The sequence below is a fragment of the Pantherophis guttatus genome, chromosome 7 (assembly GCF_059756535.1).
Source record: "Pantherophis guttatus breed Tessera chromosome 7, ASM5975653v1, whole genome shotgun sequence".
Taxonomy (NCBI): Eukaryota; Metazoa; Chordata; class Lepidosauria; order Squamata; family Colubridae; genus Pantherophis; species Pantherophis guttatus.
Genome location: NC_142069.1, coordinates 52,797,930 through 52,812,158, shown reverse-complemented (window position 1 = coordinate 52,812,158; position 14,229 = coordinate 52,797,930). Strand labels below are relative to the sequence as shown.

At 40.8% G+C, this 14,229-nt stretch overlaps 1 long non-coding RNA gene across 2 annotated transcripts; it reads right to left on the bottom strand.

The window, feature by feature from the left end:
• Nucleotides 1-7,024: 7,024 nt before the first annotated feature.
• On the bottom strand, nt 7,025-11,744 carry LOC148112846 (uncharacterized). 2 transcript variants are annotated; one of them, XR_015728979.1, is made up of 2 exons: nt 11,648-11,744; nt 7,025-7,186 (listed from the first exon to the last, which is right to left on the bottom strand). It is a non-coding gene; the product is annotated as an uncharacterized LOC148112846 (long non-coding RNA). The 2 variants fall into 2 exon arrangements; XR_015728978.1 differs by lacking the exon at nt 11,648-11,744 and adding an exon at nt 10,622-10,932 and having other exon boundaries at nt 7,078-7,186.
• Between the last annotated feature and the right edge of the window lie 2,485 nt (nt 11,745-14,229).

Sequence of the window (14,229 nt, the reverse complement as noted above, 5' to 3'; positions counted from 1 at the left end):
TTTATTTCAACATATAAATAATAAGAAAAAAAGTCAAGGAAACAGTCAGTCCACTAAAGAGAGAAGATGGCAACAAAGTAACAAGCAGTAGAGAGAAAACAGAGCTGCTTAACTCATTCTTTGCATCAGTCTTCACACGAAAAGAAACTATAGCACAACCTACCAAAAACATAACTGTAAAAGAGACACTAGAAATAAAAATTAAAATAAGCAAAAAAATGGTACACCTGTATGATCTTGCTGAATATAAATCACCAGGACCTGATGGATTACATCCCAAAGTTCTGAAGGAGCTGGTAGATGTTATCTCAGAACCATTATATCATATCTTTAAAAAATCTTGGAGCCCGGAGAACTACCAAAGGATTGGAAAAGAGCTGATGTGAATTCCATCTTCAAAAACAAACAAACAAACAAACAAAAACAAACAAACAAACAAACAAACACAGATCTGGGAAACTACAGACCAATCAGCCTAACATCAATACCTGGGAAGATACTGGGAAAAAATAATCAAAAAACAGATCTGTGAACATCTAGAAACAAATAAAGTTATAAGTAGTAGCCAGCATGGGTTTGTTAAAAACAGATAATGCCAAACCAATCTTATTTCATTCTTTGACAAAGGGACTAAATCAGTAGACCAGCGAAATGCTATGGGCATAGTATATTTAGACTTCAGCAAGGCATTCAACAAAATAGACTACAACCTACTTCTTGGTAAGCTAGAAAAATGTGGGATAGACAGCATCACCATCAGATGGATTTGTATCTGATTGACAAACAGTATTTAATAAGTAGTCCTTATGGTACTATATCTACACGGAGGGAAGTAAGCAGGGGGTTACCACAAGATTCTGTCTTAGGCCCAGACTCTTCAATATCTTCATAAATGACTTAGATGAGGGAATAGACGAGGGACTCATCAAATTTGCAGATGACACCAAGATGACAGAAATAGCCAGCACTCCAGAAGACAAACTCAGGATCTAAAAAGATCTTGACAGACTTGAACAATCCAAAAACATTACATTTAATGTGGAGAAAAGCCAGGTTTTACACCAGGAAAAATCAAAGTTATAAGTACAGATTAGGCAAAACCTGATTCAAAAACAGTAACTGTGAGAGGGACCTTGGGTTCTAGTGGACAATCACTTAAACATGAGCCAGCAGTGTGTGGCAGCAGCCAAAAAAGCTAATACAATCCTTTGTTGTATAAACAGAGGCTTAGACTCAAGATCAAGTGAAGTATTAGTACCACTTTATAAAGCCTTAATAAGATCACATTATTAAGTCTGAAAGAGCCCTGGTAGTGCAGCAGACTAAAGCACTGTTATTAACATCAGCTGCCTGCAATTACTGCAAGTTCAAATCTCACCAGGCTCAAGGTTGACTCAGTCTTCCATCCTTTCTAAGGTAGGTGAAATGAGGACCCAGATTGTGGGGGCAATAAGCTGACTTTGTATAAAATATACAAAAGTATGAAGGCTATTGCTTAACCCATTGTAAGCCGCCCTGAATCTCTGGAGAAGGTCAGCATATAAATCAAATTAAAAAAAAAATACTGCATCCAGTTTTGGTCACCACATTATAAAAAAGATATTGAGACTTTGGAAAAAGTGCAAAGAAGAACAACCAAAATGATTAAAGGCCTGGAGACTAAAACATATGAAGAATGGTTGCAGGATTTGGGTTTGGCTAGTCTAGAGAAAAGAAGAACTAGGAAGGGACATGATAGCAGTGTTCCAGTATTTGAGGGGCTGCCACAAAGAAGAGGGGGTCAAATTATTCTCTAAAGCACCAAAGGGCAGGACAAGAAACAATGGTTGGAATCTAAGAGAGAAGCAACCTGGAATTAAGGAGAAACTTCCTAAGAATGAGGACAATTAACCAGTGGAACAACTTGCCCTCAGAAGTTGTGGGTGCTTCATCATTTGTGGTTTTTAAGAAGAGACTAGACAGTCACTTGTCTGAAATGCTATAGATCTTCTGCTTGAGCAGGGGGCTGGAGTAGAAGACTTCCAAGGTCCCTTCCAGCTCTATTCTGATTCTAAATCCTGATGCTTCAGGTGCTGAGTTGGAAGGAGAGATGAGCCTGGTATTTGTCATTTTGTACTGAGTTTGTTATGACGTTTGGTGCTTTTTAAGGATTTTCATCTTTTGTTATTTAATATAATATGGAGAGCCATATAAATATTACAAATAAATAGGAGTCAATTAGATTATAATAAGCAGCCATAGAAATTGGTAAATAAATAAATATCAAGTCAAGAATAATCACAATAGAGGTTTGCTTCCTGTCGCTGAAAGACGGTCCCGTTTTTGGACCGCCAGCCCCACTGCCTGTCAGAGCCGCTTCGATCAAGAGAAACGGCTTGGAAGTTCCCGAATCCTCAAGGATTAGCGGAATAGAGTTGGTGAGAAGCAGGTTGAGCCCCGGTGAGCCCCCAGATAGCTACCTTTTGCTTCTGGGGAGGAAACAGGCGTGGCTCCCTTTCAGCTCGCCGAGACTCCGGACAGCATGGGACGAGTCTACCCAGCGTAGAACAAGGCGGCAGGAGCAACCTTTCTACTGAAAACAAAGCAAATTCAAACAACCAGGGTGGAATAACAACTTGAACCACGAAACTGCAAGTATTACTAGCCCTGTGATTAATTTTAAAACAGAAGAGTGAATGAGTGAAAGTCTCTTAAAAATGGCGCCCGGCTTCAGCGTTAACGAGCTGAAAGCGAGAGTGGATTACCAAAGTTATTTCAACAAGTTACAAAGTAGCACTGACTGCAACAAGTGGAGGAAAAGAAAATCTTTTTTAAAACAAGCCTGATTTTGCTTCAATTTCACCTTTAATTTGACTAAACATGGGGGAATTTTTTAGAGGACTTTGTGGTGGAGGAAAGGGAAAAAGGATTTCTTTTTCTGGAAAAGCTAGGCTACGTGGCAGGATGGCTTCTAAGCAGACTAAACAGGAAGTGAAGGCAGCGGGGGGGGATCCCCCCCCCCCACAAACCTGAACAGCAGCCTCCCAGCCAGCAAAGCCAGAAAAAAGAGGTTGATCTTGAAAGTTTAAAGGATTTTATTGCTCAGGCTTTGATGAGGATGAAAATTTGGATGAGAAATTTAAAAAGTCACAACAGGAAATTAAGCAGGAGATTAAAGAAATCAAAGAGGTGGTGCAAGAAAAATATGACAAGGTGACCCAAAAATTAATGACAGTGGTGACTGGATTGTCAGAAGCAATTATTAAAACTGATGCTAAGGTGGAAGAATTTAGATCAGAAATGGATATTAAAATGAAGGAGACTGATTATAAAATCTTTGATGCTGACAATAAAATGCAGAGACTTGAAAATGAGATCACAATGATGCAGTTCAGGTCTATGGAATTTGCCATAAGGCTGAGAGGCTTAAAAGAGAATGATAGACAAGACCTGAGACAGACTTGTGCTGATGCTCTAGCTGTGCTGTTAAAGATTAGCCCTGAAGAGATTTTTTGCAAAATGGATAAAGTGTAGAGTGAATTCGTGGGTGGCCAGACAAAGACAATTGCCCAGAGATGTGGTGATATACTTTACAGATAGAAAAATGAGAAATAATATTTTGCAAAAGTCTTTTCTCTCTGCTGTGCAAGTGGAGGGGAAGGAGATTGGAGTTTATAAAGAGCTACCACCTAAGATGTTAAAAGATAGAAAGGATTTTGGATTTCTAGTGAATGAATTAAAAAAACAACAAATTCCATTTAGGTGGGATGCTCCAACTGGTATAATCTTGAGGTATAAGGGAGAAAGATACCGATTAAATACTGTTGAGAAGGTGGAAGAATTTTATTCTAATGTTTTTAAAGAGAGCTCACCATTCCCACGTACATCTTCTGTGTTGGAGATAAAGGAGAGTGATAAGGAGAAGCACTTTCAGCGAGAGATGGAAGAGCAGCCTAAGCAGCTGGAACTAGAGATAATGGAAATGCAGGGAGCTACAGGAGGTTTTCTGGATGAGCCCCTGCTAGATCTTCCTTCGAAAATTGTGACTGAACCACCTAAGATTACAAGAGAAGTGGCTTTGGACCTAGCCCGGATGTGTGAAGCTAAAGATCAGCGTATAACTTGAGCAATTTCTAAGCAACTCAAAGAAAAACAACAACAGGAAAGGCCCAAGCCACAGCAATATAAGAAAGGAGTCAAGGGTAATATATAAGAATGTGAAGCCATGGGGGGAGCAAAGCCGAAGACTACCGACTCGGAAAATCTTCGGCAAATGTGCTTGTCGCTTCAAAAAAGTGTACATGACGATTAAGTTTTTATCTTGGAATGTGAATGGATTAAATTCACCACAGAAAAGGAAGAAATTATTTACATACTTGAGACAATTTAACAATGATATAATTTGTTTACAAGAAACTCATGTTAGAACACAAGACCAAAAATATCTGATAAATTCAAGATTAGGAACACATTTTATAGCTTCAAATTTGGAAAAAAAGAATGGTGTGGTTATTTATATAAATAAAAGACTGTCAGCTAAAATTATAGAAGCAGATGAATGTGGTAGGTTTATAGCAATTGAACTGCGCACAGCAAGTGGCCCAATTCTAGTGATTGGAATTTATGCTCCTAATCAACAACAGGACAATTTTTACAAAACTTTGCATTCTAAAATATTGCAATGGGACTATAGATCTATTTTAATTATGGGAGATTGGAATGGAGTAATTGACTCTAAAATAGATAAAAAGAGTTCGGCGAAGTCAAGGATTAGACTACCACAGACTTTTTTTGATATGAAAGAAGATTTGGAATTAAAAGATATTTGGAGAATACATAACCCAAAAGAATTGGACTTTACTTTTTTTTCAGATAGACAGAGATCCTTTTCTAGGATTGATTTTATTTTATTATCAGCTGACCTACTTGTAAAAACAAAAAGAACAAAGATTTTTCCAAGGACTTTAACTGACCATAGCCCGGTATGGATAGAAATTGAGATGGGAAAGAATGAGAGAAGATCATGGAGATTAAATGAAAATCTGTTTAGATATGAAAAGAATATAACAGAACTTAAAAAGCAGATGAAAGAATTTTTTGAAATGAACTTGAATAAGGGTACCCCTATTGAAATTGTGTGGGATGCGAGTAAAGCATATATGAGAGGGGTACTCATCCATATGAATTCTAAACACAAATTAAATCGACAAAAGAAAAGATCTGAAATGGAAGCAGAAATAAAGAATAAAGAACAGTTACTTATAAAAAACCCAACAGATGAAAGAATACGAGGAGCAATAAAACTTCTGAAAGATCAATTTCAAATGCTTATGGCAAAACAAACAGCAACAAATTTACAATTTGTGAAACATAACACATTTTGTAACACTAATAAACCGGGCAGATGGTTGGCTTATACACTAAGGAAGAAGCAGAGTACACGGATCATTGATAGTATTGATACTGGAGGGAAGGAAATTTCTCAAGAAAAATTAATTAAAGAAGTTTTTGTAGATTATTATACTAAATTATATGCCAAAGATGATACACAGAATGGATTTATAGAGAAATATCTAGAAAATAAAAGAGTCATAAAAATTACTAATCAACAAAAGGAGAGAATGAATCATCTTATAACAGCTGAGGAGATTATTGCCGCAATTAAACAATTGAAAACAGCTAAAGTTCCTGGGACGGATAGTTTAACTGCGGTGTATTATAAAACTTTACAAGCAGAAATGATTGAATATCTTAAAGATCTATTTTGTAGTATACAACAAGGGGGTAAAATACCCCCATCATGGAAAACAGCTTATATTTCATTGATACCGAAAGAGCAAACAGGTCCTAAAAAACCTGAGTATTTTAAATCAATATCACTTCTGAATAATGACTATAAAATATTTGCAAAAGTATTAGCCAACAGGTTGATGCCAGTTATACAAGAGGTGATTCATTGTGATCAAGCGGGATTTATAGAAGGCAGGATGAAGGATGAATGAATACATGAAGGATAATGTAAGGCAAGTTATGGATTTATTGGAATATCTCGAGAAGAACAAACAGATCCCTGCAGTGCTGGTTTTCTTGGATGCGGAGAAGGCCTTTGATAGAGTGGATTGGAACTTTCTATTAAAGACTTTAAAAAAGATGGACTTTGGGGATCAATTTATACAGGCGGTTTCAGCAATTTATCAAGAACAAAAGGCACAGATTATTATTAATGGAAGTTTGACAACAGACTTTAATATTGAAAAAGGAACAAGACAAGGTTGTCCGTTATCCCCATTGTTATTTATTTTAACATTAGAATACAATATGGGACTCGAGCACCTTGAAAGGAATAGTGATAAGGCAAGAGGAATACAGAATAAGGGCATTTGCAGATGATCTGGTTGTTACCCTAACACAGCTGATGGAATCAATAATCCAGATGAAAGACATTATAGAACAATATGGTACAGTATCAGGATTTAGATTGAACCAGAAAAAAACTAAGATGATAGTTAAAAATATGACACAAGATCGAAAACAGGAACTTGAAAGCAAGGCAGGTTTTGAGATAGTATCAAAGGTTAAATATCTAGGAGTTCAGGTTGCAGAATCAAATACGAAACTGTTTCAAAATAATTATGAGGTGTTGTGGTGAGACGTACAGAAAGATATGGAGACTTGGAAAAAACTGCAGCTGTCTCTACTTGGAAGAATAGCAGCAGTTAAGATGAACATTTTGCCAAGATTTCTTTTTTTGTTTCAAATGATTCCGGTTGTCAGGTATGCTTCCTTCAGTATCTAGAAAAGAAAACCCCAAACTCAAGCATTTTGAAGAATTTGGTACTTTTACTGAATATGAAAAGATTAACACCCCAGTGAAAAGCTGGAAGTGACCAAAACGCGCGAAATGCATCTACTAAGCTTCTTCCCCCCCTCGTGTTTATATTTTCTCAGCCAATCTAAAGGTCTTCCAAAGGTCAGGTGGCAACACGTCTGGCAGCGTCATCCATCAGGAATGTCGAGACAGTTGGTTAGCCATCCCCTTCTGAAATCCAGTTTCGATCCCCACGAAGTCCCCTCCTACAAAGACAAACCCCCTCCTGCTCTCTTCCTCCCCTTTGCTCCATACCTAATCCCTCCCCGTTTCTTATGGCAGCTAAAGCAGGAAAGCTGAGGCTGACATTCGGCCCCTCTTGCAGAAGAGACGTTAGTCCTAAATAAAAGGAAGAAAGAGAAAGAGAAACAGAATATATACAATGATCAAGGTTTATCAGGGTATTTGGCATAGAACTGTTGTACTTTCTTGGGAGCTCGGACATCCCGTTTATTTACCCATTCAGCCTGAGATAGTGGAAAATGTTTCCAGGCAATTAGATATTGGACTTTACCATGGTGTTTTCTAGAGTCCAAGATTTCCTTAACCTCAAAATGTTGCTCCCCTTCTATGAGGATGGGAATTGGAGGGTTGCTATGATCAACCCTTAGGGGAGATGAGTGTTCAGGTTTCAATAAACTAACATGAAATACAGGATGTATCCGTCTCAAGGTTTTTGGTAATTCTAATTCAACTGTCACTGGATTTATCAGTCTAATCACACGGAATGGTCCTACATACTTAGGCCCCAGCTTTTTAGACCTCTGGGTGGTTTGTAAGTATTTGGTAGACAAATAGACTTTATCCCCCACTTTGTAAATGTGAGCTGGGGACCTTTTCTTATCGGCTTGTGCCTTATGAGCTCAGTGTGCCTCATCTAATGCCTTCTGAGTCACTGTCCAGGTGCTCCTTAATTGTTCCATCCAATCTATCAAGGAGGGATTTTGGGGATCATCTTGAGGTAACTCGGGAATGGGTACAAAATCCTGGCCCGATGCAACCTTAAAAGGGGTGAATCCGGTGCTACTATGCACAGAGTTGTTATACGCCACTTCTGCAAATGGCAACAAGTCTACCCAATTGTCCTGTTGGTAATTCACGTAACACCTAAGGTATTGTTCAAGCACCCCATTGGTTCTTTCACAAGCACCATTTGTCTGAGGGTGGTGACTGGAACTCAACCCCTGTGCGGAGCCTATCAATCTTAAAAATTCTCTCCAGAAACTGGAAGTAAATTGCACACCCCTATCAGAAATTATTCTTTTCGGAGACCCATGTAGTCAGTAAATCTGCCGAATAAATAATTTTGCGAGGGTTTTTGCTGAAGGGATCTTTGAGCAAGGTATGAAATGTACTTGTTTGGAAAACAAATCAGTTACTACCCAAATGACAGTGCAGCCCTCACTGTCGGGTAAGTCCACAACAAAATCCATAGATATTTCCTTCCATGGGGCGTTCGGTCTAGCCACACCTTGCAGTAATCCAGGGGATTTCCCTGGAGGTCTTTTAGCCGAGGCACATACTGGACAGCTAGCCACATATGCCTGTATGTCCTTTTTTAGTGCAGGCCACCAAAACTGTCTCTTAACAAGATGTAAAGTTTTGACAAACGCAAAGTGTCCTGCGGCTTTGGCATCATGCGCATATTTCAATACGGTTGGTCTTAATGTGGTCGGAACATACAATTTTGATCCAACCCAAGCTAGTCCGTCGCGAAGTGTGCATTCATTCGAGTGGATTTTAAACCACTCGTCAGTTTTTAGCGCTTCTCGTAACTTTTCGAGTAAATCCCCTGAGAGTTCTGGATCGGTTTTACTCTGCGCTCTGGTAGTGACAGGTGTTGCCAATTGTGTTAAGGGGATCATTGGTTGAACCAGTTCCTTCTTTATGCTGTTGTACTGTGGTAATCTGGAAAGTGCGTCCGCCATGAAATTTTTCCCCCCAGGAAGGTAACGTAAAGTGAAATTGAAATGCTTGAAATGTTGGGCCCAGCGTGCCTGTTTGGGTGACAATTTGCGTGGTGTTTTTAATGCTTCTAGATTCTTATGGTCAGTCCACACCTCGAAAGGGTGTTTTGCCCCTTCTAAAAATTGTCTCCATGTTAACAGCGCCCATCTAACTGCAAACGCTTCCTTCTCCCATATGGCCCATCTCCTTTCTGTCTCAGATAGCTTACGGGATGTGTAAGCACAGGGTTGTAATATTCCATTCTCATTCTTTTGCAAGAGTATTGCTCCTACGGCAACGTCGCTAGCATCCGCTTGTACTACAAAAGGTTGTTCTATGTCGGGGTGTTTGAGCACAGGTTCAGCTGCAAACAACCGTTTCAGTTTTTCGAAAGCGGCCTGACAGTCCATAGTCCATTCTAGTGGTTTCGAGGGTTTGGGTTTTATTTCCCCTTTGGTTTTGAGCAAGTTTGTAATTGGCAGTGCGATTTTTGCGAAAGAGGGGATAAATTGTCTATAAAAGTTAGCAAACCCTAAGAAACTCTGTAACTGTTTACGGGTGCGTGGTGCGGCCCATTCCATTACTGCCCGGACCTTTTCCGGGTCCATCTCTATTCCCTCATGCGATATACGATATCCAAGATAGTCGATTTTGTCTTGATGGAATTCACATTTAGAAAGTTTGGCATAGAGTTCAGCTGCTCTGAGTTTATTCAAGACCGCTCGAACCAATCTTATATGGTCGGCCATGTTGTCAGAATAAATTAGAATATCGTCCAAATAGACCAACACCCCCTTATATAGATGCTCATGCAACACTTCGTTGATCAACTGCATGAATACGGCCGGGGCCCCCTGTAGTCCAAAAGGGAGTACTCTAAATTGGAAACACCCCAGTGGGCAATTAAATGCTGTCTTCCATTCATCTCCCTCTTTTATTCTCACTCGGTAGTATGCCTCTCTTAAATCAAGTTTGGTAAAAAATTTTCCCTTTCCTAAATGGGCCAACATGTCCTTCATAAGTGGGAGGGGATAGACATTTTCCACGCAAATGGCGTTCATGTTTCTATAATCAACAACTAATCTGAAGGATCCATCTTTCTTTTTGCGGAACATTACTGGCGCTGCTACCTTGGGTTTGGCTCGTTCGATAAATCCCCGTTCTAAGTTTTTGTCAATAAAATTCCGCAATTCCTCCAATTCTCGAGGTGTCATGGGGTATATTTTTGGTTTGGGAAGCTTCACCCCTGGGAGTATTTCAATGGTGCAGTCAGTGGCCCTGTGGGGAGGCAGAGTATCAGACGCTTTTTCACTAAACACTTCCTTGAGGTCCCAATATTCCTTCGGAATTTTCTCTTCTCCCTCAATATAGTTGATGGCTACTGCGGCCCCTTCTGGTCTTATGTCGTCCCTTAGGGAGGGGCCTTCCTTTTCTGGAGGTGGTTCTGCCGTACGGATGCGCAGGACCCCCGTTTTCCAATTTACTCGTGGGTTCCATTTACGAAGCCAGGGCAGTCCTAGAATTAGGGGCCTTTCCATGCCATGCTACGATAAAGCTGAGCTTTTCTATATGATTCCCCAACTGTAGTTCAAGGGGTTCGGTCATAAAACTAGCTGGGCCCCCTCCTGCAATCGACCCATCTAATTGACAAAATGCAATGGGTCTTTTTAAAGTTTTCAGTCTCAGTCCCATTTCCTCCACTACTTTGGGGCTAATTATGCACCTAGTGCACCCCGAGTCCAACAGGGCTAACAATTGCGCGTGAGTTCCTGTGGAGGGCACCCTTACTTCTACGGGGATGAGTAAGGGTTCTTCCGTGTGACTCACCCGTTCATCAGTGTCCGAGTCGGAGTCCGTCTCGCTGTCGTCATCGTTGGTCGGAGTTCCCAACTCACGCTGGTTCCGGGGAGTGAACTCAATGACTTCTCCTTTCAGGGCGGTGCCGCGGGTTTTGGCGGGTATTTTATCGCTTTTCTTTTGGCTGGCCCCGGTGGCTTTTGGCGGTGGTTTGGAGAAACATTCGGCCGCCCGGTGACCCTCCTTCCCACATTTGAAACAGGTGAAGGGCTTTGACTTGGGTTTGAATTCGGTCTTCCCGCCAGTCATCTTGGCCGCCCCCTTACGGTAGAAAGAGGATGACTGGTTCCCCATCCGCCTTCCTCGGAGTTCGCTCCGTTTCAGCTCGATCTCCACATCCTCAGCTACTATGTACCATCTATCCATCGGGGACCCCCATGCTCCTGCAATCTCGATATATCTCATCATTCAGTCCATCCTTGAAACTCTCCAAAAGCGCCATTTCTGACCAGCCTGTCATATAAGGTGCCAGTTCACGAAACTCTTGGATATACTCTGCCACCGGCCTCCGACCCTGCTGAATGCTCTTCATTCTGAGTCTCGCCTTTCGTTCAGCTAAATGGTCTTCAAAACGTCTTCTAAGGGCCCTCATGAACTGATTGTAATTTCTCAGCAGGAGGGAGTTGTTATTGTGGAGAACTACCATCCACTCAGCCGCCACTCCCTCTAGGGCATTCGCAATGCTTCTGACTTTAGCCGCATCCGTTTCGTAGTCCTCCCCCCAATCCTGCATGTGGTTCCACACTTGGGTCAGGAAAAATCCCAAGGTTTTAGGATTTCCATCAAACTTCCCAGGAAGGGGGGGGATTTTTGGCTTTTTACGTCTGCGGGGGGGGGGCAGGGCTGGGGTTCTCTGGCCGGCTGCATCTCTTCCTCGAGCTGCCGAAGCCTGGGATGTTCCCTCCTCAAACTCTTCCTCTCCCCCGCAGGCTGTCTCTTCGGCCTCCCCCCTGGGGTCTGCTTCCCCCTTCTCCACAGGAGTTTCAAAAGACTCACGGTTTTTTCTGCTTTCTTCCACATCACGGATAAGCTGCAAGGCTTGATCTATCATGAGACGTTCCTTCTGCTGTTGCATCCACACTGAGTCCCTTTTTCGGGGTCTGGAAGTCGTCACTCCCCGGGGGTTCTCCCCACAGTCCGGCAGTCTCCCCACACCTTTTGACCATCTGGCCTCCTCCGGTTCCAAACGGAGTCTTTCCAGCCATTCTGCAGTTTCTCTTTCCGACTGGAGGGCGGTTGAACTCGCTGCCCCCATCTTCCCTTCTTCATCACTCCCTCGATCTGACATACTTTGGATTTTCAGTCCCCTCGGGTTTTGTCCGGGATGACTGAGATGTCTTCCAGCTTAATGTCAGGTATGCTTCCTTCAGTATCCAGGAAAGAAAACCCCAAACTCAAGCATTTTGAAGAATTTGGTACTTTTACTGAATATGAAAAGATTAACACCCCAGTGAAAAGCTGGAAGTGACCAAAACGCGCGAAATGCATCTACTAAGCTTCTTCCCCCCCTCGTGTTTATATTTTCTCAGCCAATCTAAAGGTCTTCCAAAGGTCAGGTGGCAACACGTCTGGCAGCGTCATCCATCAGGAATGTCGAGACAGTTGGTTAGCCATCCCCTTCTGAAATCCAGTTTCGATTCCCACGAAGTCCCCTCCTATAAAGACAAACCCCCTCCTGCTCTCTTCCCCCCCTTTGCTCCATACCTAATCCCTCCCCGTTTCTTATGGCAGCTAAAGCAGGAAAGCTGAGGCTGACATCGGTGCTTAAAAGTGATAAACAACTGAGAGAATGGCAAAGAGGACTGAATAAGTTTGTCTGGAATGAGAAAAAGCCAAGAGTTAAACTGAAAATTATGCAAGATGTTCCAGAAAGGGGAGGCCTTAAACTTCCAAACCTACAATTATATTATGAAGCAGCAGCTTTAACGCAAGCAAGTGATTGGTTTGGAAGGAAAAAGACTGGAATATTGAATATAGAAAGTTTTGATCTTGAATTTGGTTGGCATGCTTACTTATTTTATGAGAACAAAGTGGATAAAGTATTCAAAAGCCACATACTTAGAGACTCTTTGATGAGAGTTTGGAAGAAGCACCGACTCAAATGGGATTACAAAATACCGTTATGGCTGGATCTTGGTCATATCATGTGGAATACAAATATAATGTCACTCGGGGCGGGGTTTATATAAAGAAGTTCTTTTTGCAGATGCGGGCAGATGGCAGTTGAAGACATTACAGACACTGTTGGACGAAGGGATTAATTTAACTTGGCTTCAATATAATCAACTACAATTGAGATGGAAAGAGGACCAAAAAAACTGGTATAATGATGCATGAGGAAGAATTGGTTAGACATATAAAAGAGAAAGGTCCAATGCATATTAAAAGGGTTTATAATGTTTTGTTAGAAAGGGATTCAGAAACTGAATTGGTTAAAGATTGCATGATAAAGTGGGCACAAAATTTTGCAGAACCAGTGATGTTGGAAACATGGGAAAAAATTTGGGTTCAGAATGTTAAATTCACACAGTCGCAGAACTTGAGGGAAAATTTTTACAAAATGTTTTATAGATGGCACTTAGATCCTAAGAAATTGTCGTGCATGTACCCTAATGTTCAACCAAAATGTTGGAGATGTGATTGCCTAGATGCCACATATTATCATGTGTGGTGGACTTGTAAGAAAGTGAAGGCTTTTTGGATAAAAATCTGGTGGGTTATGCAGAATGTTTTGAAGAAAAAAATTCAGTTTTCTCCACAATTGTTTTTATTAGGTATAGCTAAGGGTTTTACATTGGGTGAAACAAAGTTGATATTGTATATGATAACTGCAGCGAGATTACTGATAGGTCAATATTGGAAAAATGAAACTATGCCTACTATTGAAGAATGGACTTTGAAGATGGCCAGTTTTGCAGAGATGGCGAAGATTTCAGCATATTTAAAAGATCGCTCACAAGAGACTTATGTATGGGAGTGGAAAAAGTGGATAGATTATGTGCAGAATAAATATCAAACTAAGAAATATCGGATAGCTTTTAACTGAAAGTATTATATAGAGATAGAATAATAATAGAACTTTGTGAAGATGTGAAAAATATACAGGGGGTGGACGGGTTCAAGTTTTATAAAAAGGGGATTTTGATTTGGATTACTTTTTGAGGAAGTCTAGGGGGGAGGAGAGGGTTAGGGGGGTTAGGGAGGGTTAGGGAGGTCTGGGAGGGTTGGGGGGGGAAATTGGGGAGAAAATGTAATTGTAAAACTTTTTCAATAAAAAAAAGAATAATCACAATAGAATTGGAATTACTAGGTAAGTGAAACTTTTTTTTTCTGTCCCAATTTATAATATATAAAATCAAGTGGGGTTATGTTGATTACTTTGTCACACTTCCATTCTTTCTCAGGATAAGAAATCTTTTCTGCAAAACCCTCCTTAACAATCTGCTCATCCCACCCCTACAAGCTAAGGCCAACTGAACAATTCTTTACAGTCTCATGAAAATTGATTTTCAGTTGAATCTTTCTTCAACAATACATTTGGAATTGCACTTCCATTTGCACCAGAAAGCAACAAGCTA